Below are 25,577 nucleotides of genomic sequence, written 5' to 3'. Positions count from 1 at the left end.
AATTTATGAAACAGCTGAGTTTTAAAATGCTGCAATAATCTGCTCATTAGCCCTCACTGCAAGCCAGTGCCTCTGGGTATCTGACGTAGATGTGGGATGGGCACGGAGGAGATATCTGCTGCTCATGTGTGCATCCCTCAGCACATGGCAGACCCCACACTCATGAGTTCCTTTGGGAACAAGGACTGCTGCCCAGCAGAGGGGCCACACTGTGCAATGCCACGCCATGCAAAGCCATACTGTGCCGTTCCACGCCATGTGACACCAAGCTGTGCTGTGCCATGCCATGTTGTGCCTGCAGCTCATCTCACAGCAAGGCAACTGATCTCTGTGCATAAATGTGCTCAGTTTTGCACCAGCCCTCAGCTCTGGGCACCAGTGGCTGCCGGGGAAATGCAGGCTGGGAGCTGGGAGTCAGAAGAAGTTGTTGCTGGCACCAGCAGTGGAAGCAAAGAGCAGTGAATAGTGCTGAGCTCCTGGGATATGCCCAGGCTAGAAGGTAGTGAAGAAAAGCATATAAGCCGTGAGTGAGTCACTTGTCCTGGGTGCAGTGCTGCAATCTGCCCTTTCCAAAACCACCAGCTGAGGAATGCACCCACCTGAGCAGGTTTTCAATTGAGATCCTGGCGTGCTGGGCTCCAGCCTGTAAAAACAAAAGTATTTTAAGGAAATGTTTCATTTTGATGAACTGATGTTTTCTGTTGAGGCTTATCTTGCCCAGTGCTGCCTGGGGGAGCCTAGAGCCATGAGTGAGCCCCAGTACCCAGCTCGCACCAAGCCCTGAAGCTGTGCTGGAGGAGGCACAGGTCCCACAGCCCCCAGAGAGCAGAGTGTCACAGGGGGCAGGAATGTGTGACCAATGGATTTACAGCCAGCCAGGAATGGAGCTGCTGACAAAAGCCGCTGTCAGCTTCCAGAATTATGCACAAATAGTTGGATTTCCCAAGCCCTTCAGACTGTGATATTCTAATAAGTTTTCAGGGGAGAATTTCATATGCATAAAAGCTACAGGCGGGCCCACTTGCCCCTCACTACTTTCAAGTAATCCCTTTCCTGAAGGATTTTTTGCTCTTTTCTGAACACCCCTCAGTGCAGGCTGTGCCCCACGGCACGGTGGCACTAGTGGTCACAGCGCTCAGCCCCAAGCAGGGATCCTGGAACCATCCATCAGGGCTGGGTTCCCTCCATGCTCCCGGAGCCTCGCCAAGCAGCGGAACAGAGGGAAAACAAAGGACGATTTCTTTAAAAAGCTGTTTCCATTTTCAATAGCATTGTTCACTGAGTATGAAGCTAAGCTATTTCCCCTGGGGTTTGCCCCAGCCTAAAAGCAGGCATATAATCTTTTACCATAATGGGATAAGCCTGTGCAGCCCTACAGCATGTCTGGGTCCCTGGCACATAAAACCAGGAGGTGTTACTGTAGCCTGTGGCTCTCCCTCCTCAGGGACGGTCCCGCAGTGTTTCCAGCACCAATTCCGTTCTGATTTTCCTAACCCTCTCCTGTTGCTTCCAGCCACTGCCTGGTGAGGAGGGGAAAGCCCCATGAAGTCAGCCCTCAGCACACCCCTCCTACGTGCTCCCATCCCTCCCGCATGTCCCCATCCCTCCTGCTTATTCCCATCCCTCCATCAGCCCCGTGCCCCCACGACACCCAGCAGCACCAGCACCAGAACTGCCTTTTGCTCCCTTTCATCCGCTGTCTGACATTCATGCATTGGTATAAAGGGCAGGGAAGATTTCCATTTTTAAAGACACTGATGGGACCCCGGGGACTTGCCATTAAAAGGAAGGTGAGGAACAAGGGGAGAAGAAAGAAGCCAACCCCAAGCAGCTGCTCCCTTTCTTCTCCCTTTGTCCCCCAGGTTGCTAATTGCTCTGAGCCCCCCAGGCCCCCTCCTGTGCCACCGGCTCTGTGTGGCCAATGGGACCCGGCTGCTGCCCAAACGTTTTTGCTGTGGGTGTGCGTGCCTGCATGGCTGTGAGCCTTTCATCTCCCCCAGTCCCAATGGGATATTAATTTCTGAAAAATGTGACAGAAATAAATAATTGCTAAGATCTGAGATTTATTTGTTTATTTATTTATTCATTCATTCATTCATTCATTCATTCATTTTTGCTGTGGGAAATACATTCAGGGAAGGGTGGAAAAAATAAATTGGAGAGAGAAGTTTTGAACTGATGAAGAAAACAGGATCTCGTCAGAGCATCCCAGAGAGACTCCGTTTCCCATTAATGGAGAAAGCAAATTGGAGGCTAATTGCTGGATTTGTGGAGAGGGTTTTTTTTATGTTGCATGAAACAGGATCTGTGTCATGATTCATGCGTTCTGCCAACACACAACAAGCAGAGCAGCCTGGCTGCTTTAGCCATCACGCCTTGCTGGGTTGCTAATGACGGTGGCTTGGGGGCGGTTCATTGCTTGCAGGGCAGCAGGGCACCCTGAGCCACTTGGGTGCCCAAAGTCGCCCGGATCTCCTCATCACCCTGCATAGCAGAACCTGGGCAGATCGGGTGTTGTTGCATCTTGCAGGATTGTGACTGGGAAGAAGGGACATGCAGCCGCTCTGCAGCGCTCACCTGGGGGAGGTTCCGTAGTTACAGGAAAATATTTTACGCAAAAAGAATGATGTTTTGGCAAGATCCTCCCCCGTTGCACTTCTGGTGCTTGTCACCATGTGGGGAGCTGGATGCTGCAGCGTTTTGGCCTCGGATGGTTTTGTTCTTTCTACAAGGCCCGGAGTGGTGAACGCACACCTCAGGTAGGTGCTGCTGCAAAGGGAGAAATGCATTCTGGAAGCTGAATGGGCGCCCCGCTCTCTGCTGCGCTCACCGACCTGTTTCTGTTCCTAAAATAATTGTATATATGTTAAATGCCAACTAATTAATGTGCACATATTTAGAGGAGGATTAACAGCAGTGTAATCAATGCAGATCTATTATGGCTAATTACGTATGTGTATCTATTACATACCTTCTAATCTTCTCTAAATATGGTTTTTATAATCACTTCGTTAGCAGATATCTGAAGTAATGCAAAGAATTTGCAATACAGGTTAGCTCCTGGCTCGGCTCCAGCTCAGGTAATTACACCCCAGCCTCACTCAATCCCCCTGGGAACGTATTTATTTTTACCTCCCTATCCCAAAGCACCTGACAGCATCACCGAGCACCACGTGCCGCGCGCACTCAAAGGATGCCCTGCTGCTGCCACAGAGCGCAGCGCGAGCGATGGCTCCAGAGCAACCTCAGAACACGCCGTGTATGTTTAGTCCATCAGAAATTGAGATTAGGTTATTATTAGTCCCCACAGTGTATCAGTAACAGCTCTCTGGTCTGGCAAAAAAGATGCTGTTAAATAACAAGAAGGATCGGAGAGGCTCGCTGGGTCAAACCCATCAATCTGTCCATCCAGGCTGCACAGCTGGGGATGAGGGTTCAAATCCTGGCTGAGTCATTAGCCTCTCTTGCCTTTATTTTATTTTATTTCATTTCATTTTGATAAAATGATCTTGGAAGGATGTGCCAAGGTGAGAACTGTTATGCACGGTCCATGATAAAGAGGTGGCAGCTGCGTAAATGTTGGCTGTCCGGAGGGCTCAGGAAGCAAAAACCAACATACATACTTCCCCACAGGTGCAGTTACAGTGGGGTTAAGTTTGGCACTTCAGCAGTCAAAATATCTCCTGGTGTCTCCTCAAGCCGGGGCCGCCCCCCATAGCCACAGAACGAAGGGAGCGTAACCCAATCTGCTGCTCCAGATTATTCCCAGTCCAACCATGTAATTGAGATTAATCACTGCTTCCTGCGGTGTCCAGAAACACCTTTCATGGCTGCAGCACTCTTCCCCTTTCTGACACTTGAGGGTGATGGAAATGGAGGAGAAAGTGTGAAGCAGAACCCTTCCAGCAAAGCAAGCCCTTCCAAGTGCTCTGTGCCTGATCCTAACAGATGAGATTGCTGGTGCTGCAGCCTTGAGGAGGCAGCTTCTCACCATTCTGTCACACTGCGCCTCCTCATTCCAGAGATCCATGCTGGGATGGGATTTCCTCCAGAACATGGAGCTGGGAACTGCAGGAGTAGAGCTGGGGATGTGGCAGCACCAATGTTTGCTGCTGGAGCTGCACCCTGTGCACTCACAGCTTCAGAGCCACCATCACAAATTGGTTTTGTGACCTTCCTTCTGTCTATCCTCCCCCCCCAGGGGTTTTGCTGACCAATTGGAAAACTCACCTTTGAGTTGCAGGCGCTGTGGGATCACCAAGCTGGGCACAAACCATCCCCACCTGCTCCAGAACAGCGGTCACACTGTGAAACACTTCAGCTGGCCAGGCTCCTCTGGGAGCTGCAGTGCTGGGACAGATGAGGCTGTTCCCAGCACCACAAGCAATGCGCTGGGCTGCAGGCTCCTTGGAACTGGTAATATCGATGTACAAAGTACAAACGTACGAAAAGGAACCGTGGTTTCCCAAATGGGAGATATGGGAAAACTTCTTTGGTCTTCACGGGAAAAGTGTGTGTGTCATCGTTTCTTTCCCCTTTGTGTTGACACCATGGCGTGTCAGTGTGGGGAGCAGAGCTCAGGGTGCAGCAGGGACATGGAGGGGCTGTGCTGTTCTGCGCTGCCAGCACGGGCATGCGTGCAAGCTGCACTTCTTTGCTTTAACCTAAAGACCCTAAAATATTGTGTTCCAGCTGACAACTAATAAAAGCTGTCATGTCCTGTATCACAGCAAACATCTGCCGCTGCTATGGCTCCCAGTGGGATAAAAGCTCCAACAGCAGTTTAAGGCCTCTGGGATTGGCTGAAGGAGGGGTGTGGGAGCAAGGGCTTTGCCTCCCAGCAGAGGAGCTTGGAACAAACCACGGCTAACAGCACAGGAAGGGCTGGAGATGGGTCAGACACACAGAGACTGCCCAGAAACAAGCAGCATCCTGGCATGGGACATGTGCAATAGGAGTGACTTGAGGGGGAGACAGCCAAGCTGCCGGGAGACACCAATTTAACCGTGGTTCTTCCCAAGCTTCTCCATGTTTATTGGTTCTGCTCTCAGGGCAGGATAACCTTGCACATTGCTGGGGTTAGCATGGAGCCACAGAGCCCCTTCTTGGCATCAGCAGCACTTGGGGTTTGGAGTGCTTTGAAACTGAGCATGTGGGATTTTACAAAGGTAAATCTTCAGGACAGGACCATAACTGATGTGAACGAGGGAGGCAAGCCTGTGCTCAGACACCTTCAGTTGCATTTGATAAATGAACAGCAGTGAGCACATCCCTGCCAACCCACCTGGATGACTGCCCCACAGCTGTCACACGGCTGTGTCAGAGCAGCAGGATAGTGATGGAGCACCGGGAAATGGCTGGGCTGGAAAGTGGCTGCGTTCAGCTGTCAGTGCCAGAAGCCAGACTGCACCATGGCTCACCACAGCGGTGATGGCACGATGGCTTTGTCCTTCGAGGTGGGCACAGCAGGAGCCTTGGCATGGCTGCACGGCAGCTTCCAGCAGGAGGAAGGTTCAAGGCTGGGCAGTGAGAAGAACATGACCAGCATAACAACTGTGCGTGAAGGAAATGGATAAAGAGCCTTCAGGACTCACTAACAGCCTCCACTCGCGTGCCTCCACCTCTGACGAGGCCTTCGCTGTGCCGGTTTGAACACATCCCATATCCCACAGACCCTCATTATCTTACTTGTGTTCACCGCCGTCCACCATTAATATTTTATGAGCATCCTTGCTGCAATCCCTCCTCTTGGATTTGCCCAGTGTGCGTCTGCATCGAAAGGAGGAGAGGAGATGGGAAAGGAAGAACAGACGGACTCGGAGAAGGGCGAGGATGGTGGATGAGGAAGGTAACCCTGATTGCTCCTCCATACTGAGGCTGTCTCGTCCATGCTGGGGCCTGGTAATGGGAGTGCAGCAGAATTGTTTCTCTGAATGGAATTCAGAGGAAAAGCAAAACCTAACAAAACAAAAAAACAAGCAAGGTTTAGAAATTGGCATTCGTCGTCATTCTGAGCTGCTGCTCAGCACGAGGCAGGAAGGAGCTGCTGCCCCACTCTCCTGCACACCAACTGACCCTGGGGCAATTTTCTGCTCCTACCAGAGCTGTGCTGCCTCTCTAACTCCTCCTCAGCCTCTGCATTTCCTGGGACAGGGAATAGGGGCAGTGGGGTTCCATCAGGTCCAGCATCAGCTCTGCATGCACAGCCCCAACCCAAAGGCATCTCGGGGCTCCAGGACAGTGCAGAGGTGATCCACACCTCCCTGTTGTGACCACACACTGTCCTCGAAGGTGTGCGAGGAGGCATTTATTTCCCAGCTTTTCTCCTCCCAGATACTTTTTTGAAGGCATGTTTAATGGGCAAGCAGCTGAGCTCCCCCCTTTCCTTTGCAAGATGCTCAGCAGCCGGCAGAGCTCGCTGCTGGGGGATTTTGCTGCTGAGGTACATTCCTAAGCAAATAAATATAGCAGTTAAATAATTTCCTGCCCAATTGGTAAGAGGACGAAAGAAGTGACCTAATCAGCCTCTTCTGTCTCTCATTCCTGCCCATCTCCCTCTGATGTTCCTTGCCCCAGCTTTTAGCACAATAAGCCCAGAGCATGGAGGAGTTACCCCTGCTTCCACCAGAGTAATCCCAAGAAGCATCAGGCCTACACAGTCACTCCTGAAGATGCGGGTAAAGCAAATGTAGGAACTGAAAGATTTTCCATACGAGGAGGGTCTAGAGGCTCTGGGGACACCACCTGCCACCTCCCTGCATGGGTCAGGCTCTGCCCAAGAACTCAGAGCCTGCACAGCCGTGGGCTCCATGCCCCAAGCAGGGCTGCCTTCTCCCCTGTGCTGCACCCCACACAAAGTGGAGGGCTGCACCTCTGGCATATTTTTTTGCATCTTAAAGTTATTTCTCGGTGCCATAGGAAGACAGTCTCGTCTCTCCCCCTGGCTGGCAGTTTCTCACTCCTCTGCCTCTCTCTGTTGGATGATTTCCCTGAAATTTATCATCTCTTTTCCTTTCCTCAGTCCCATCTTCCTAATTACACATTCCTCTACCTTTCTAAATCATTCTCCTCCCTTCTTTTTGCTGACTCCCTTTAAACTAGCTGAAGGTCAATGCCATTACCCTTCTTTCTCTCCCCCCTCCCCATGCTCAGGCTGTGTCTTTCCCCTCACTTGCTGATTTCTCCCCCTTGGTTCCATGTCCCTGATACAGTCCTGGCACACACAGGCCCAAAAACCATGAGACGAGCTCTTCATCCAAAAAGTTTCTCACAGGGCAGATATTACAACAGGGTGTTGCCCACAGGCAGTGCCAGTGGGTGAGAATCTCTGCTGAACATCCAGATCCTAGAATCATTAAGGTTGGGAAATACCCCTAAGATGATCAGGTTTAACTGTCAGATGATCTTCTGTCTTCTCCTTTCCTGCCCTTCCCACTCTCTGCCCCTGCCCTCTCTCCCTCAGCCGTCAAACCCTCCTCCAGCTGTGTGTTTTCTGCACCACACAGTGCCTAGTGCCCAGCTCTGGGCAATTCTGGCTGCAGCACATCACGACAGCTCTGTACAGGGAGGTGCAACATGCTGCAGCACCCATTGCCTGGGCTGCAGCCTGTCTGAAATTCGTCACTTCAAACATCTCAAACTTCTGCATCCTCACTGCATGGCTGCCCTTTCCCCATCTCCACTGTGTCTCCTGCAGACGGCTGCTGCCAGACCCACAGGCCTTTGGTATTCACCCCGCATCCACAGGCTGCTTCTTGCTGCCTGAGATGGGAAAAGCAAGTCAGCTCCACCCCAGGGACCTCCGCTCCGACAGGAGGGGTGTGCAGCAGAGAGGGCTCCACTGGGGACAGTTTAATTGTGGTTCACATCCCCAGCTCATTTCCTATGGAGATCATGAGCAGAATCAGTGTGAGCATCTGAGCCAGGGCTGAGGGGCACCCACATGGGACAGGGTGGGACCACTGCTGTGCCCACCGCCCTGCACTTCTCTCAGCAACCAGGAAACATCTCTGCTGCATGCCAGTTGCTTAGCCACAGCCCAGCTGCAGAGGACACAGCTTTTGCTGGAGGTGGCACTTGGTGGCACATCCCTCTGGTGCTCCCCTGCATCCTGCAGAGAGGCTGGACAGGTTCTGTGCAGCTGCTGGGTTGTGCCTTGTGAAGATGAATTTCAGAGGAGGGTCCACCCATCATACCTCGTGCATATATTTATTTTGGTTTGGTCTTTAAGTATTCTTGCAGCCGAGGATGTGCTTTGTGCTTGGGTGAGACGAGGGGGATGAGAGGCAGGACTGGGCTGAAAGACACTGATGGCAGTCCTTGGGGTGCAGGCGGGAGGGGGATATACTCCAAATGGGACAGGAGCAGCTGTTGCTCAGGAAAGCCTCTTCTTGTACGCATTTTGGGATGGCAATGCTCCTGGGAGCAAAGGGCCACAAAGCCAGAAGGAAGCGCTGGGGATGCTGTGGGGATGGGGACCGGGGGAGGAGCGATGGGGGACATGGGGACACAGAGGGGAAATCTGGATTGGTCCAACCTGGGGTGTGCTGGGTGGTGATGAGGACTGGGTGCTGCTGCCCTGCAGAGGTGAGCAAAGCTGCAGGTTCCTGCTGAGCACCGCTGTGCTGCCCAGCACCCCCAGCTGTGTGCAGTGGCCAGGCCAGCTGTGAGCATTATCCTTAATAGGAGAAATTGAAGAAGGAGGGATGGCTGCAAACTGGAGAAACAAATTCCGCGAAAGCAGGACGAGCCGCAGAGACAAAACAAGCCAGTTGCATTTTCTTCTCCCTGAGAAGTTCACATTTTTTCAACCTCCAAAAATAAAGCAAACAAGTTTTGAGGCTTTTGTTTGCTCGGGTTTTGTTATGGCTTTTGTGTGCGTGTGAATGCATCTGTGCATATGTGCATGTGTGGAATCTCTTTCTCCTGCTTTTTTTTCCCCAAGGGAAGGCAAAGGAGGGAAATAAAACCTAAAGTGGTTTTTTATCGATGCTGTTCAGGAACTAAACAATTTCAGCTATGCAAGGATCCTTACAGAAGAAGGCAATTGTGATCAGAAGGGTTTTTCACCGCACAGACATTTTGATGAATATTTTCCAATCCGCTCATTCTAGGAACATTCATGTTTTCTGGCCATACAACAAAAGATTCTCCCCCAAAACCGGCGCTCTGCGGACCTGCTGTGCCCTGCCAGGGCCAGGCCTGGTGTGGGGTCATGCCTGTGGTCCATCCTCACCCCCTGCTGCACCGCAGGGCTGCCAGACATCGGGGCGAGCAGCAGCCTTGGACAGCAGCACAGCCACCAATGGAAGCAGCATTGAGCGGCAGCGGTCCGACTGCCGGAGGGGAGAAAAAGAAAGCGAGCTTGGCCAAAAGCATAAATGAACAGAGAAATGGTTTTTGGGACCTGGGCAGGGAAACCTCTAATCAGCTTCTATTTAACAAACTGTTTACGTAACGCTATGAGCTCATGCCTCAGAGACACAGTGAGCAGCTGCAGGGCTGGCCCACCCCAAAGCTGCCTGGGGCCCTATGAAAGCACAGAAGGGCCTGCAAGCCCCCAGCAGGGCTGCCCTGGGGATGCTGGATGCCCTGCTCTGAGGCACAGGTCACTGTGTGCACCCAGAGCTGCCTTCCTCCTGGCACTCGGTCCCACATCCCCGTGCAGAGCCCTCCATGCCATCCTACTCCCTGTGCTCAATGCATCCTGCCCATACTTGCGGCCACGTGATGGGCAGAGATAAGGCTCTGCTCACGTTACCCAGCGCTGCCTTTCTGCCACTCGATAGCACTCATTACGAGTTATTCTAACAGAACAGAAACCCTTCAGAAGGCTTTCCCCATGCTGCCCATATCCCCATGCCCATCATGAACACCCCCGTGCCCACCACGCTCCCCCTCTCTAAGCCCACAGGACTTCCCAGTTTCAGCAACATGAGATACAAGAGTTTCTTAGAAAACACTGCACATTGGCAACTTTCCCACCCAAGTTTCAAATCTCATCGGATAATATTCTCCATATTCCTTTATGGAAACCAGAAATTCTGGCTTTTCCACGAGCCCAACACGGCGCCATGCCCCAACGCGCGGCATCACAGCACCCAGCAGCAGAGTGGGCAAAGGGCTCCAGCAGCAGGGGAAGCACAGCGCGAGAGGATGGGTGGAAGCTCCCCAGCCAGCGCTGTGTCTGCAAAAGGTGCTGCTTTGGGTCAGCCGAGTCCATTTGCTAAATGCTGAGTAGCACTGAATCAAAAAATAAGAACAAAAAGTCAGTGAGGTTGGAACTCCTTGTTACGATGGATTTCCAGGGAAGATTTTTCTTTTTTTTTTTATTATACTTTTCAATGAGGTTTTCAGACAAAATTTGCCTATGTGTCGCTCACACCCACTTATGAAGCTTAGAAAAGAAGGAAAGCTTGCGAAAGCAAATGGACTGTTTGCTTTATGACTGAGCAAAACGTTCTTGTTGACTTGAAACAGGTTTCAGAGGGATTTTTTTTATTATTATTTTTATTCTTACTTTTTTTTTCCTCCAATTTACAGAGCGCAAGCTTGCATTTTTGTCCATGATGTCTCCAATGTTTCCTATTACCCCAGCGGAAAGAAGGGCTGCTGAGGGCTGTTAAAGCCCCATGGCTCAGTACTGGGATGGTTATGAAAATCATATTGACCCCAGAATGGCCACGCACCTGCAAATAAGGACAAGAGCTCCCCAGCTCTTGGGAACTTCCAGCCTGAGCAGTGAGGGATTACCCTGAGAGGATGTGGAGCTCAGACAGGTCTGGTGGGCAGCAAGGGGGCACTCCAGTTGTGGGATATGCAGCATGGATTTCCAGGGAAATCCCACTTACAGATGAGTGCATTTTCTCAAAGGGCATCAGTAGCCTCCAGACCGGTCCTCTGAGAAAAGGGCGAGCTGTGGTTGTGCCCTAATGGGGCAGCTCAGGGCTGTGCAGTGCAGTGCAATCTGCGCAGTACAGCAAACTGCCTTAAAACCCTTCAAACCATCACAGTTTGAGTGCAACTCACATGTCAGCAGCTGTGCAGCAGGCAGGGCAGCAACTGAGCTGGGAGCACCCTGCCTGAGCCCAAAGGTGGGCACAGCCATAGGGCAGAAGGACACAACCCCGACGAGGGCAGTGGTGGGGTTGAGGCGTGCATGAAACAGGTGCGTGCAAAGCTAATGTCAACTCAGCTAAATGGAAATGTTCTCTCCCAGCCCTCTGAAGTGTAACTGCCAGGCTTCCCGCTGCTCTTAATCTATATCACATTGAGTAGCTAAATATATTCACAGTATAATACAGCAGGGCCTTACTAATCTGCCCTTCATCATTTGGACACACAGAAACGGCTCTCTCCGCATCTCAGCACAGGTTTAATAGCGCAGCCATCACACTCAAGGTCTCCTATTACCAAGACTTCATCGTTTTGGCAAGGGTGACTGGAACATGCTCGCGAGGACATTACAGAGGATGCACATCAGTAATTGAAACAAAAGTGCAGTTGTCAAAATGAATGAACTAAGTATGTTTCCTGCTGTCCTAACCTTGCCCTTTCCCAATTGTGTTTGTTTGGCAAACAAACCGTATTTGTTAATTCGCACAACAATTCTCCCACTCATTAGTGTGACTTGGAACCCAATCCCTGCGAACTGCTGCTGCTGCTGTGGGCTCCAGGATGGGGCATTGAGTTCCTGAATCCCAACCCTGCCTGCGTCGGCTCCTACATGGCACCAGGTTTGGTTGGGGAGCACAGCAGAGCCCTCCCTGTTGCTGGGCCTTCTGGACTGACCCAGTCTACTGCTTTCATTCCTCTGTGCAGGAAACCACAGGATGCCCATCAGCTGCAGAGTGCCTTTGCTGAATCCTTGCTGTAGGGAGGACACGCTGCAGGCCCAGCAGCCACTGCCCTGATGTCACCAAGCTGACCTCCATCAGCAAAATGGATGGGAGATTTCCTCCCTGCGGGCTGGGAGCCTCCACCTCCCCCATCCCACACCTTCCTCATCAGCCAGCCCTGCCACCGCACCCCGGGGAGCTGAGACCTGGGCTGTGACCCACAGCCAGCCGGCCCTGCTCCCCCTGCATTAGCATTCCCCAAATCCTTTTAATGCAGGGAACCTGATAAGGGATCTGTATGTATGGGGCTTTTTTTCCTCCTTTGACACACAACCCAGCTGGCTGGGTGGCGGCTCAGGGAGGAATCAAATGCTCAGTAACAAATGAGTAAATCAAATTACCATTTTACATCTCTTTAAGTTGTTTCTTTCTAAGAGCTCCACAGATTTTATCTCAGGTAGCTTTAACTTGAGCAGGACAGAACGAGCTCCTCAGGCTTTGCAGGGCACAGCAGCCAGCTCAGCTGGGCGAGCTGGCAGGAGACAAGGGGGGAAAAAGATTCTTTGTGCTCACAGGGATGGCCCAGTAAGCAGCCAGAAGTCCAACACCTCCCCAGCAGAACCAGGTGGCTGCTGCCCAGCTTTGCTGTTTTCTTCTCCTCAAATCTTCTCGTGCAGAAACTCACCGAGATCTCCCTAATCTAAGAGATAATAACCTGAGGAATTTCTAGTCAGGCTTCATTGGCCATGGCATTTCGCTGCTCTTTCAAAAATCCCTGATGTCTTCCTCTTCCAAAACACAGCAGAAACAGAAAACAAATCAATCCACATAACAACAGCATGATCGGCTTTTCTCAAGCTGCAGAGAGGGGGAGAGAGAAAGGGAGGAGAGGAGAGATGGAGCGATAGGGAGAGAAAGTGCAGGGATGAGGAGGGGCAGCGTTTATGGACTCGTTGGAAACCATCAATCACTGTTAGCGCAATAGGCTATTTAGAGCTGGTGAGTATTAAATTCCAGCAGAATTTGATGAATAACAGGAGGAAAAACATTCCCACTGTAGAAGAACAAAAACAAGAGTTCCTCCTCACCCGTGCCACAACCCTGAGCCAAGCACTCCCAACCTGAGCAAAGCGTTCCAGGAAAGCAGTGCAGAGCCACAAACAGAGCACAGTGCAGAGGGGGGATCCAGGCACAGCAACTCCTGAGGAAACCTTAAGGACTTCATCCTCACGAGCCCAACTCCCATCTGGTGTGGGAGGAGCTCAATTTGCCTTAATTATCATTGCTAATTATTAGCACATGGAGCAAGGCTGCTCCGATAAGATAAGACTGCAGGCAACCCCACAGTCCCTGTCCTTTGGGGTCTGGAGGGGCTCCCCCTACTCACAGCCCTTTGGTGCAGAGCCTGGTACCTCCCTGTCTGCAGTGTGGCTGTGAGCTCAGGGTAGAGATGCCTGGAGGACCCAAGCCAGCCCTAAAAACAGCAACCTTTCCACCACGTGATGGTGATTGGCATTTGTTGCATTCCTACTGTCGCTCACCAAAAGCAGTCAGCAATAGCATCTCTGCTTAATTAGGCAGGCTGGTAATGAGAGCTGAGGGCCCCAGAGGGTTGTCTGACATCACCAGGTATTGCTGTCAAGCACACACAGAAGAACACACAGAGATTCAGCCTGAACATCCCTAGATTGAGAAATCTGCCCTAAAAATGCATGGGGTGGTGCTTTCTCTTCACTATCTCTCAATAACAGAAGGAAGAAAGGCAAGCATCTGAAATCAAGCTCAGCCAGAACCATCAGAGAATTGCAATGGGAGTTATTTGGTTCTACGATGAAGAGCTCATCTGGCATGAACACAAACGTGAAAAGGGAAAGCTGGTACAGCTCAGGTGACCTTTTCCTGGAGCCACGTGGGCCGTGCAGTGATGGCAGAGACACCCGAGTGCTAGCACAGCAGGGTAGTGCCTGAACGTTACCTGGGTTTACTCAGCAGCAGAAGAGCAGGGCATGGTGTGAGCAAGCCCTGGCTCTGGGCCCTTCTCCCAGCCGTGCACCCAACTCCCTGGAGCACAAAGCCTAAACCCAAAGGTCTGGAGGATGCATCCACTGCCCATCCCTCGTGTCGCAGAGCGCTGTGCTCCAGAGCTGTGCCTGGTATCCTGGGGAAAAGGACAACCAGCAGTGAGCTCCTCCCCGTCCCACCTGGGCTGTGGGGAGCGGGGTCCTGCGTGCCAGGCCATAGAGGTGGCACATGGAGCGCATCCCTGCCATGTGGCAGCCGGCCCGTGGGCCGCTCCGATGGGAGAGTGACTCACAGGGACTCTGCCGCGGTGTGTTTCCTATTAGGGCCGTTAAAGTCTCCACAATTAGGAATGTAACTCAACCAGAGTGTGAATCCTTAATAGGAAACATCCCCCAGATGCTCGTGAGGGCCCCGCGGAAGATGCCAGCCCTGGGGAAGGGCTCCCCGTGCTGTGCGCGCCGCCGGGATGGCTCCCACATGAGGCTCCATCAAAGGCAGCGGCTGCGGTCCCGGGCTCTCGTTGGCCACTTCTGCCAACTTTGATCAGGGCTTCTCTGCTGACTCTGAAACGCTTTTGTCACACTTGTTTCCCAAGTGTGAAGAGCCTGAAGCCGCGCTGGAAACTCTGAGACAATTTCAGATTCCTTTGCAACAAAGCCAAGGCCAGGACAATGGGACTTTGATGTTATTGACATATTGGTTCAGAGTTTCCTTGTTTCCATTTCCCAGCATTAGGACAGCACATAGGGCTGCTTCTTTGCTCTGTTTAATTAGTTAATGTTTGTACAGTGCTTGGAGAATATAAAGTGCTCAGTAAGTGGAAAGCGTTATCCTTATTATTATGCCTTCCCATATCCACCGGCTGCATTCAGTGGAGCCGCAAAAGCTTTAGAAGGGAAAAAAAAAAAATTAAAAGGTCAAGTTTGTTTTATTTTATTTAAATTTAAAGTAAAATTTCAGTGCTGAGCGGTGGTGGTGGATGGGTGGCCCTGGGGAGGGAAGGGTCTGCCCACCTCCTGCTCAGGGGCAGCACAGACTTAGCAAAACCAAACCCCTCTGTGCCACCCCCCATTGCCCCAGGTTTGAGCAGGGAAGCCCTGTCCTTGCTTGGGGCATGGGGCTCATCCGGGTCTCATCTGGTCTCCCCTCATTCCCTGGAGTGAGATTTCCCCTATCGTGATGCCCCTCCATGCTCTGATAAAGCACCCAACGAGCTGCTCCAAGGGCCCCCATCAGCCCTCCCACCCCAGCCTCTCCCCCGCCAAATATGTTTGTATTTTTAACATTTTAGGCAACAATCTTAAACCAAAACAGATGTGACAATGAATATTTATCTGCAGCATCTCAGTATGGGATTTTCTCTTAAACTCGATAAAATAAACTGCTCATGATACAGAACAACATTTCTCCTAATATACAATACACGAGGGGCAGGAGGGGAATTAGCAGATGAACTCAGCATTAAAGCCATTTAAAATCAAAAGAGCAGCACCATTTACATGCGAGGAGAACAGTTGGTTGCTCTCAGTAGATCCTGGTGTGTTTTTTTTTTTAATTCCTTAAGGCACAGATTGCACAGAAAGGTTACAGAGCCGAACGGGGCCACCGGGGAGGTGGGAGGAGGAGAGCAGGAACCTCAGTGCTCAGGGACAGGGAGAGCAGGACAGGATGGGGCACAGCTCTGCCTCTGTTCTGCAGTGTTCTGCATGCAGCTGGGTGCCCACTCACTGCCCCAGTCTGTGGCTGAGGTCTGGGCTGTGCCAGGATGGATGCATGTGCGATGCCTTGGGCTCTATGGGGGCAGGGACCTGACTTCGCCCAGTTCTGCCCTGCTCGGGGTCTTGAGCTGCTGACTGTGAGGCTAGTGGCAAATCAATGAGCAAAGGGTGAGCAACACAAGGGGCAGCACCCCCTGCCTAGAGCTGGGGCCAGTCCCATCCTTGGCCCATTGAGCCAGGCGCCTTCCTCCAACCTGCTGTCAGTGACACAGAGCCAAAACAACATGCAGAGTAGAAATAACAAGGAAAAAGCACAGCTTCTGAAAGAAAGCTCTGCACTGCACACGTCGGCACCCTAGAGGATGGTGTGAGGCAGCGGGCCACACATGGCAGGTGTTTGCTGGTGCTCTGCATGTTGATGGAGGGTGAGAGAAACACCCCAAGGGCCATTCCCACATTGTCTGTGGGGCTGAGAGGCCAAAGCACCGTCGTGCTCGTTCACTCCTATGCCCCTCTGCAAAAGGAGTGACTTGGCTAGAGCTGGGCCCTGGTGGAGGACTGAGCGCAGGGTGTGCTCGGAGCACTTGGTCTGCTCTGGGAAGCTGTGCCTGGTTCCTCTGCTGCGCTGTGGTGCAGAAGTAGGGCAAAGGGAGTCAAAAGTGCTATGCTTTGGGGAATTGCACCTTCAGGGCTTGTCTCTCTGGGCAAAGCAGAAATGCCTGGGGTCCCTGGGGCCACCCAGCTGGCAGAAGAGAATGGCAAGCTGCTCCAGCACTGGGGCACCGAGCCCAACTCAAGCACCAGCATGGCAAATTGCTACCATTCCCCTGGGCATCCATCCCACCCGCATAGAGGCTCTCAGGAAATGTAGCGAGTAGCTCAGAAGTGCAGGGCCATGCCCTGTCTGTCGTCAGCAGCAGGGTGGGGGCAGCAGGGCTGTGCCTGAGGTTTGTGCTGGGTGACCCCAGCAAGTGACCCCAACACTGCGGGCTGCAATGCCTCGTTCCAAATTGTCCCAGGAAGCAAAAAGACAACGCTTTGCTCTGTGGGCACTGCAGACGGGAGACAGAAAATCTGCTGAGAAAAAGAAGCCAGCAGAGATGGAGTTGACCATCACTGGGGGCAGATGCTCTGCGCCAGAATTAGGACATCAACTCCTAGAGCCCAGGTGAACCATGCTGGCTCTGCTGGCAGAGTGGGCACAGCTTCCTGCCCATCGCTGGCCCTTCCCTTTGGATAGGATACAGGGAGCACAGGAATCTGTGGGGTCCCAGATCTTCCTAAAGCACCAGAGCAAGGCACCAAGTAGCACCAACCCCCCACAGGTTCCCCTGCCCAGCTCAGGGCCCCACAGTCCCACTGTGCTGAGCTCCCCTGCACCATCGCTGTTATCCCTTCAGCAGTGAGCCCTGAGCTCTGTGGGACTTCCGTGCTCTCCCTGGGGTGTGAGGAGGAGGAGGAGGTGGATGATGAGGGAGAAGCTGTGCTCAGCCCTGGGCACATCTCCCAGAGCCAATGCAAGGCAGCACTGCAGGGTGCCACAGGCTGCCCAGCACCCCCAGGAAGTTCGTTTCATTCCCCCAAACTATATAAAAGTTGCCTGATGTTATACTGTAGGCGCATAGCATTCCTTTGTAAGGAAATAAAGTGTCAGTGCCACAGCTGTGAAATATATGCAGAGCTCACTCTGATTCAGTAGCATGCACTGGGCAGAGAGAAGCAGCGGGTTCCTGTTTAGGTTTTCGGTTACTGTGTTTGTAAAATATTTATTTTTCTTGGTGTTTCTATCCCAGCCTTTTCTGAATCTAAATATTTGGACGATGGAGGAGCTGCGGCCAGACCCAGCGCTGCGCTGCTCGAGGCGGGCGTGCTGCTGTCCTGCTGCACCACGCTGCTCCCTAAGGACCCAGCAGGGTTTAAATGCAGGGGAGGAGAGGGTGGTGTGAGGCGTTGAGAGGCCTGGTGGGACGAAAAGCCAAAAGAAAGAAACAAAAAAACAAAGCAGCACTGTATAAATGAGTAAATAATTGTAATAAAAAAGATCATTGGGAAGCAGAGGCATTCTTTATGGTGCATTAATGTGTTTTCTCAGCTGTTCCCTTAACTCTCCACCAGTTCTCTCGATTCCTGTCCTCGGGATGCTTTCTATGCAAGCCGTGGGCACAGGAAGGTTCATCTGTCCCTATCTCCCATCACACGTTAACAAGGACAGGACCAACCGTGCTCCCTGGGAGAACCTCCCCCCACAGATGGGAAGTGCCCACCCAGGGCCCCACATTGCCTAAAGCCACCAGCCCACACGTGGTGGAACAGCAGCTTATCTGCCCGCCACCAGCGCTGCCACCACGCTGTGATGAGTGACGTGTGGATGTGGTCCCACCTGCTCCCAGCACTGATCACTGGGTGCTGCTGCTGCTATAGAAACACCCAAGCTCTCACATCCACCTCCTTTTTTCTTTCTCTCTTTTCCTTTTTTTCCTTTAAACCCTCAAAGCCCACTTCTGAATTCCCATATATGCTATACTAAGAGCCAGTGGGCTCTTCACCACAATTATGCTCTCAGCAAGGGAGGATGCTGTGCTGCTGCAGCGCCCAGTGGGGACTGAGCCTTCCCTCCTCCTCCAGGGAGGAGGACACTGCCTGTAACTTGCTGGTGAAAAACATCTGCTGGGAGCCATGAGACCCAACCTCAGGCCCAAGGAGTGGGCAGAACTCTTCATGTTTATGTGTCCCAGGGGGTGACATAGTGACTATTTGCAGCGTGCCTCCTTAGGAGGGTCTTTCACCCCTGTTAATGGAGATTTCCCTGCTCTGCAATCACAGACTCAGTGTGTGCTGCTTCCCACTTACCAGCCCACTTCCCTACTGACTCAGTATCTACCAACTTTAGGGGCTCCACAGACAAGAACAACAGCCATTCCCTTCCTCCCAGGACCTCACTCTGAAAAAGCCGTGCTCCTTTTCCAGAGTATGGGGCCACAAAGCCTCCTGGTGCACTGAATGCCCCCAGCAGCTGTTTGCAGGGACAGAGCTGCTGCTGGCAGTGAGCAGGGAGCCCTTCTCTCTCTGGGCCATTTTGGCATGAGCACTGTGGGCAGGTCGCCCTCACACACCCAAGTCCCCCCAGTCCCCCTGCAGACACATCCATCACTGCAGGGCTGCCTTCAGACACCTCCTGGTGACTCAGTCACTGTGGCTTGGGGAACTGCTGAGCGGTGACACACAAAGCACACAGCCTGGATGTGCCTCCTGTAGTAAATCCCCACACTTGGGATTCTGCTACCGCAGAGGCAGCAGAGGAAAGCACCGGGCAGGACAGCTTGCTGGGAAAGCTGACTGTCTCTGTTCCCCTCTGGTTTTACTTCTCCTTTTCTGCCTGTTGCCCTTTTTATTCCCGTTTGCCCCAGCACTGCATGGGAGGAAGTGAAGAGGGGAAGTCACCTCAGCCCTACAATTATACACCTTCAACAAACGTGTGTACAATGAGTCCTCTGAAACCCGGGTTTCAACCCAGGCTGCAGGAAATGGAAAGCTCTTTTTTCTTGGGAGGATTAAGGAGCACGGAAGGCTCCCGGGTGCAGAGGAGCTCAGCTTGGGCAGGGTGGGCTGGTGCGAGGCAGGGCACGGCTCTGACCTCCTGCCTGATCCTTTCCATTTCCCCTTTCCCTCTTCCCTTTCCCCTTCCTTCTATCTTTCCCCTTCCCTCTACCCTCTACCCTACCCTTTTCCCTTCTCTTCCCTTTTTCTCTCCCTTCTGTTCCCTCTCCCCATCCCTTCCGTTTCCCACCCCTCGTTCCGAGGTCTCCTTAGCCGCTATCTACCCCTAGCGGCAGCGCGCTGCTATGGAGCGCTGCGGGGCGGTGCGGGGCGGTGCGGGGCTGCGCGCTGTGGAGTCCCATCGCTGGTGAATGGGAGAAGAAAGGAAAGGGAAGGAAGGGGAACAGGCTGGGGAAGAGAGGAAGAAATAGAAAGAAGCATCAAAACCAACCAAACAATCAAACGAAAACAAACAAAGACGCAAAACCAACCAACCAAACAAGAAGCCACCTGCTTTAAATGACGGAAAATGCCCCAGTGGTGTTTGCTTTCAAGCTTAATTTTGTTATTCAGGAGCTTGAAAAGCATATAACTCCTGAGCCCTTGTAGAGCAAGCTCAGATCTCACATTATAAAACATAAATAACCCAGTTTTCTGGCTGGACCAAGCCACTGAAACCTCTGAAGCTTTCTCTCTGCAGCCCTTAACGCACAACCCAATAGACTCCAAGCTCCAGGAGAAAGAGCTGAGGCCCTGGGACCCTGGAGCTCGGCCAGCAGGAGCTGAGGGGATGGGAAGCAATGGGGATCAGGGGCAGCAGGAAGCCCTGCCCTGCTCTGGAGGTTGGGTCGGGCAGCCCTTCACAGCCCTTCTGTCTACAGGAGGCTGCAAGAAGCACCAAAAAGCATCTAAAGGATGTGTTATGGGATGCCTTGAGGACCTTTTATCTTCACCCTGTGGGTTAGCAGTTACATCCCGGGGCAGGAGGACTCACACACGGGAGGTGTTTGCTGCTGTGTTAGCTATACCTGAGCATTTGGGTCGAATACAACACGGGGATTTGAAAAAATAAATGAAAAATAAAAACGACAGCAGCACGGGAGCCGGTGCCTGGGAGCAGCGCAGGGAACAGTCTGTGCTGCCGAGCAAGGTGCGTGAGAGTCACCGTGAAGTAGGACAAGCACAGCACTGTTACTATATTGGGAACTCAGCAAGAAGCTTTCTCTCCATTTTTTGAGAGCCCAAATTTCCTCCAGAGCCCAAATTTCCTCCAGCCTTGCTCCAAAGCAGCAGAGCCCTGCAGGGTGTTAAGCTGCCCAATGGCACCTCATTGCCCCCATGTGTCCCAGCAGGATGGGGACATTGGAAGTGCCGTGGGGAAAGGAGGGAGGGACAAAGAGAAGAGGAGAACGGGCCATCCTCTGAGGCATTTCAAAAACTCATCTCTTTCATTACCCAGGCCATGTTTTCCATTTTAAATCAGCCCTGACACTTTGGTTACGTTTTCTTTTTTTTTTTTTTTTCAGTAAGCCACATTTGTTCATTAAAATCCGTTCATCCCAACCGTCACAAGGTATTTGAAAGAAAAACAGCATCTGGGGGAGCAGTGCCTCTGTATTCTCCTGTTGAAGGCTCTGGGATGCAACAAAGCTCATCATCACAGCGCTGCGAGGCAGACCCATGCAAGAGGCAAAGGGCAGAAGGGATCGGCGTCAGCACTGCAGCCTCCCTGCTCCACCCAAGCCTGAGGGAGCTGTGCTGAGCCGTGCCAAGCTGTGCCAAGTCGTGCCAACACATGCTGGGCTGTGCCAGGGGGTTTCCAGCTCCTCCCACCTGAGCTGGAGCCCAGACCCCCGGCTGCTGGATCCCTCCCCACCATCCCCAGGGCTGTGTGCTGGATCTGCGCCCTCCCCATCCCCTGAGAGGATGGAACACAGGGAAAGGCAGATGGGGTGAGGGGAGGAGGGAAGGGAGGGAGGGTAAAACGCAGTTCTGGATGATGGGCTAAGTCTGGAAGAGAAAGCATCTTGAAGGAAGAAAGTAACAACCAGAAACAGCAGAAAAAGGATGAAATGTGACAGAAAAGTTGGCCTGAGGGAAATAACGGGAGCTAAAAATAAGCATCCAAGGGCTGCAATGGGAGACAGAAGGAGCAATGTCGACCAGAAGAAATGGGGTTACATCTCAGCCCTCTGCCCAAATGCTCCTGCTGAGCCCTGGGGGCAGGAGAAAGGCAAGGGGATGGGTTGGGGGCAGCAATGGGAACAGCAATGGGACAGCAGTGGGGCTTTGCAGTGTGACCACTGCCTGGGACAGCAGCAGCAAGGAGCAGCTCAGAGCATGCAGCTCATGTGCAGAAGATGCAAGCCCAGGGATAAGCCCCATCCAAGCATGGGTGTGAATAGATGGGGGCACACTGCAACGGATATCACTGTGCCCAAGCAGAGCAGAGCCCTTGGAAATGCCTGTGCACTCCGTGTGAAACCAACTCCCAGCCTGCCTGGGCTGTATGCAGGGATCCACACTCAGAGCCCCCAGACCCCCGGTGCTGCCCCAGCCCTGCATGGGCACTCTGAGCTTCCTGCTCACACGTGCCAGCCAGCCTGGCTCCATGATTACATTTCTCTGTTTCCTTCCCGACTTGAGCACAGAAAGCCTCTTTGCCATTCATTTACCCAGGGACTTCATTGGTATTTAATAAACTCGATTAAGCAGCCGCCTTAATTTGCTTTTGTAATGAAAACATAATTGTTTCTGCAGCTACAATGCGGGGACTCTCCACAGCAAGTGGCAGGTGCTAGGGAGCAGGAGAGCACAGCACAGAAGAGCAGTGTGCCCAGAAGTTGTTCGCTGTTCCCCCTGAGAAGCACACAGGATGCAGGGAAGGAGCAGGGCAGGGAAAGGCACTGCTGTGCACAGTGCCCTGAGAGCAACTGGGCCTGGCTCAGGGCACTCTTGCTCACCTCATCCTGCAGCCCCTCCCACAAAACCTGTACCTGAAAACATGGGTGATCAGTCCTGTTCACCTTGCAGCAGCTCCAGTGTGCATCCCTTGCACTTGTGCTCCTTGATCCATGTGGGCATGCATGGAAATACAGAGGCACACCTCTGTGCTTCTCATTGTGCATCCATGCACACACAGCCCAGCCATGGATAGCTTGCAGTGCTGCACATGAATACACACGTAACCTTTAGCACTCACAGCATCAAAAATGTGCACCTCGACACCATGGCAGCCTTAGTACAAATAGGTAGGAACAGAAGCTGCTTTACAAACAAAGAGTGTAATGGCAAACCCTTAAACTGAGAAACAAATTATCGTCTGTACTGTTTGTATATCATAGGAGGTCTCTATAGAGACCAAAGAGAAGAAAGGCTGCTCATTTCATACTGTTTATTTTGAGATACTTCTCGTGATTGATGACTGGATGCTGCAGCCCCCATGGTTGCCCACAGCACCCTGAGGAGCTGGGCTGCAGGACGCCCTGTTCGTGTTGCTGCTCCCAGGGCAGAGCACAGACAGTGACCGTGCCTATGCACAGAGCTGCTTGTACGAGGAGAAAAAGCAGAAGAGAGAAAGAAACAGATGGCTCCATTTCATACAAAAAGGCAGAGAGGGAAGATGTAACTTGGGAATCTCCCCAGAACAAACCATCTGTAGCATAAGGCCTGTGTTGCTGCTGGTGTAGCAAGGCAGCCAAAATACTGAAGCAGCAAGGGATGCGTTGCTTGGGAAGAACAGAACTGCATTTCATTACTCACTCCCATCCCTTTGTGGTTCTGAGGTCACAGGTGGCATCGAAACCTCTCCAGGTGGCACTGCCCCTTGCAGGGCTTTGCACACCCCAGGGATGGGCACCCGTGTCCCACCCTTGTGCATGGGAGGGCAAAGCAGCACATGTATGTGTGCTCCAGCAGCGCCGTCCCGCTCAGCTCCCCACCCCCCACAGATGGCTTCCAATGCTGACAGATCCATAGGGCGTACGTTGGGGCAGAGTCAGGCTTTGGTTGCAGCCCATCCTGAGTGGAGGCAGAGGGAAGGACCTGCTGGTAGCACATGGGGACTGTGCCTGGTGATTTGGTGTTACTGCATTCATCTGGCTGTAACACCGATGGGCGTGCAGGCTGCAGAAAGTGTGCAGGAGTAGCACAGCCCCATCGTTAACAATACAAGGGGTGACCAGGGCAGGGATCATCTCCTTTGGGTGGGCAGGAGGAGACGGAGAAGTAAAAGAGGCCGCCCTATAAATCACTGATATTAGAACAGCATGGAAGGGCTGGGGGGCTTCGGTCGGGAGGAAGCCGCGGGTGGGAGCGCAGGAGGCACCGCCGGCCCGGCCGTGCAGCTCCGCACATATACATCAGGGCCCTCCTGACACATCATTATTAGCTTTCCTATGCTGAATTGCACAGGGATAAACTTGGGGCTGGGAGAGAAACCGCAGAGATTATTGTCAGCCCTCGCGCTGCCACGCGCTGCGCTTTTCTCCCACCCCCCTGCCTTCTCCAAGCAGCAACACAAAGGAAATTCGTGGCATTTCTATGGCTCATGCTGGAGGAAGCATTGGTGGGCTTGAAAGAGGAGAAAGAATTAGAGGGCTCATCCAGACAGCGGGACGTGGGGGGTGAGGGGGAGCGGGGAGGGCATAAGACGAGCAGCTGATCTGAGTAAAATGATAGTTTGATGCATTGGTCGGGGAAAAAAAAAGAAACTTCAATAAAACAAATTGAATTTAAATCCTCCGGTAAAGCCGGTTCCCAGCGCGGGGAATGCAGGGTTGTGTTACGTTTGTGCAGCCCAGGCCTGGAGCTGCTGCTCTCTAAGTGGGGTGCAGGGTGGGCAAGGCTGGGGGCGGACAGGAGCTCTTCTCACATAGACATCTCCCAGAGGAGGCCCTAAAACACTGCGCTGCTCCCCTGCTGTGCTTCGCACCGCTCCCTGATCCCAGGGCTGTTTCACCAGCAGCCCGTGCTGAGGCCCAGCTCTGGCAGAGCGTCTCACTTCGCCATGTGCTCAGGAACAGCCTCATATCAGCACAGCAGCCTCCTGCTGCAGCACCGTCCCGCAGGTTCCATCCTCTCTGGGATCTCTGCTCACCCCTCTCTGTGAATGCATGGAGGTCAGTGGGCGAAGAAGAGGAAGAACCAGGCTCACTTTCTCTCGCCATAAATAGGGTTTGATGTCAGGTCTCTGGGGAGGTGAAAGCCTCCTGCATTAACTCCACTGCTGCCAAGTTAACTACCCGTAACATTAAAGATACAATCAGCAATAAACCCTAAAAATAGCCCAAAGCAATTGTCAGCAGCGTAAATAAAGATTGCTGAGTGCTGTGGAGCGGGGATAAATACGGAAGATTCATGGTTCATCTGTCTCTCATGGGCAAATGATCTGCCCACAGGGGTTATCGAGGAGCACTTGTGACACTGGAGAGGTGTTTGGGGTCCTTGGGCTGCACTGGGGGGGCACGAGAGGCACTCATGGCCTCTGGGGACAAGCAGGTTTTCCTGGGGCCAGCAGTGATTCATTGAAGATGGCTTCAAACCAGTCTGGGCCTGTGCAGTGCTAAATAATCTCTGGCACTTTACGCAGGGAAATACTTCCCTGGGCAGCTCAGGCTGCTGATGGGGCAGAGTTGTAGCAAAGGCAATGTGTGGGCAGTGTGACCAGCAGAGAGCTTGGCTCCTTCTGATCATGATTCCTCTGGGAAATTGAAAGCGTGCGGCCCGACAGCAACTTCCCTTTGCCCCAAGCTTGTGTACTTGGGCATCTCTGCTCCTGCTGCTGTGCAAGCATCAGCCTCACTCCTGCATCCATGGGGTGCAGCCTGCTGGGAAGTGCCCACATTTCAGAGTTGCTTATTGGGGTGGAAGACATCACCCCGAAATTGAGCTGAAGAGCTCCTGGGGGCTCTGGAGGTGCAGCATCTCTCCCTCCTGCCTCGCAAGGCCGGTGCAGCCTCACTGCTGGATGTTCGTGGCATGGGGAGAAATCTGGAAGCTATTGCGCTGGTGCATTTCTCAAGAGGGAATGCCATGCCCAGTTCATTTCCTTTAAGGAAACACAACCTGAGGGGATAATTAGAGCTTCTTTGCGTACACAATCCCATACTGTTTATCCAACACAAATTAAAAAACGTGGTCCTCAGGAAAACGGAGCTGGGGAGATAAAGAAGCGATCGGCTCCCAGACGGGTTTCATTACTGCCTGACACACCGGGCCCCTTACGCTGCTCAGTATTTTGGCAGAAAAGCCACGGCCTTCCCAGCACCGGGGGATGTGCCGGGCTTTTATGATGCACCAAGGGTGCAATAGATCATTTGCGATGGAAATCGGACGGGCCTTCGCACCCGCGTGCTTCCCTCCCTTGTTCCCTTACCTGTCCGCTCCCAAGCCGCGTTAGAGCCTTTCTGGGGATGGGGAGCGCTGAGGAATCGGGACCGGCGGTGCTGAGCGCTGAATCAGG

At 52.7% G+C, this 25,577-nt stretch overlaps 1 long non-coding RNA gene across 1 annotated transcript; it reads right to left on the bottom strand.

The window, feature by feature from the left end:
• Positions 1-2,057: 2,057 nt before the first annotated feature.
• Positions 2,058-25,577, bottom strand: LOC125699858 (uncharacterized). Its single transcript, XR_007379710.1, has 2 exons — positions 25,491-25,577; positions 2,058-5,958 (listed from the first exon to the last, which is right to left on the bottom strand). It is a non-coding gene; the product is annotated as an uncharacterized LOC125699858 (long non-coding RNA).

The sequence above is a fragment of the Lagopus muta genome, chromosome 13, assembly GCF_023343835.1.
Source record: "Lagopus muta isolate bLagMut1 chromosome 13, bLagMut1 primary, whole genome shotgun sequence".
Classification (NCBI taxonomy): domain Eukaryota; kingdom Metazoa; phylum Chordata; class Aves; order Galliformes; family Phasianidae; genus Lagopus; species Lagopus muta.
Note: the sequence above shows the minus strand (reverse complement) of the source record. Positions and strands in the feature narration are given on the sequence as shown.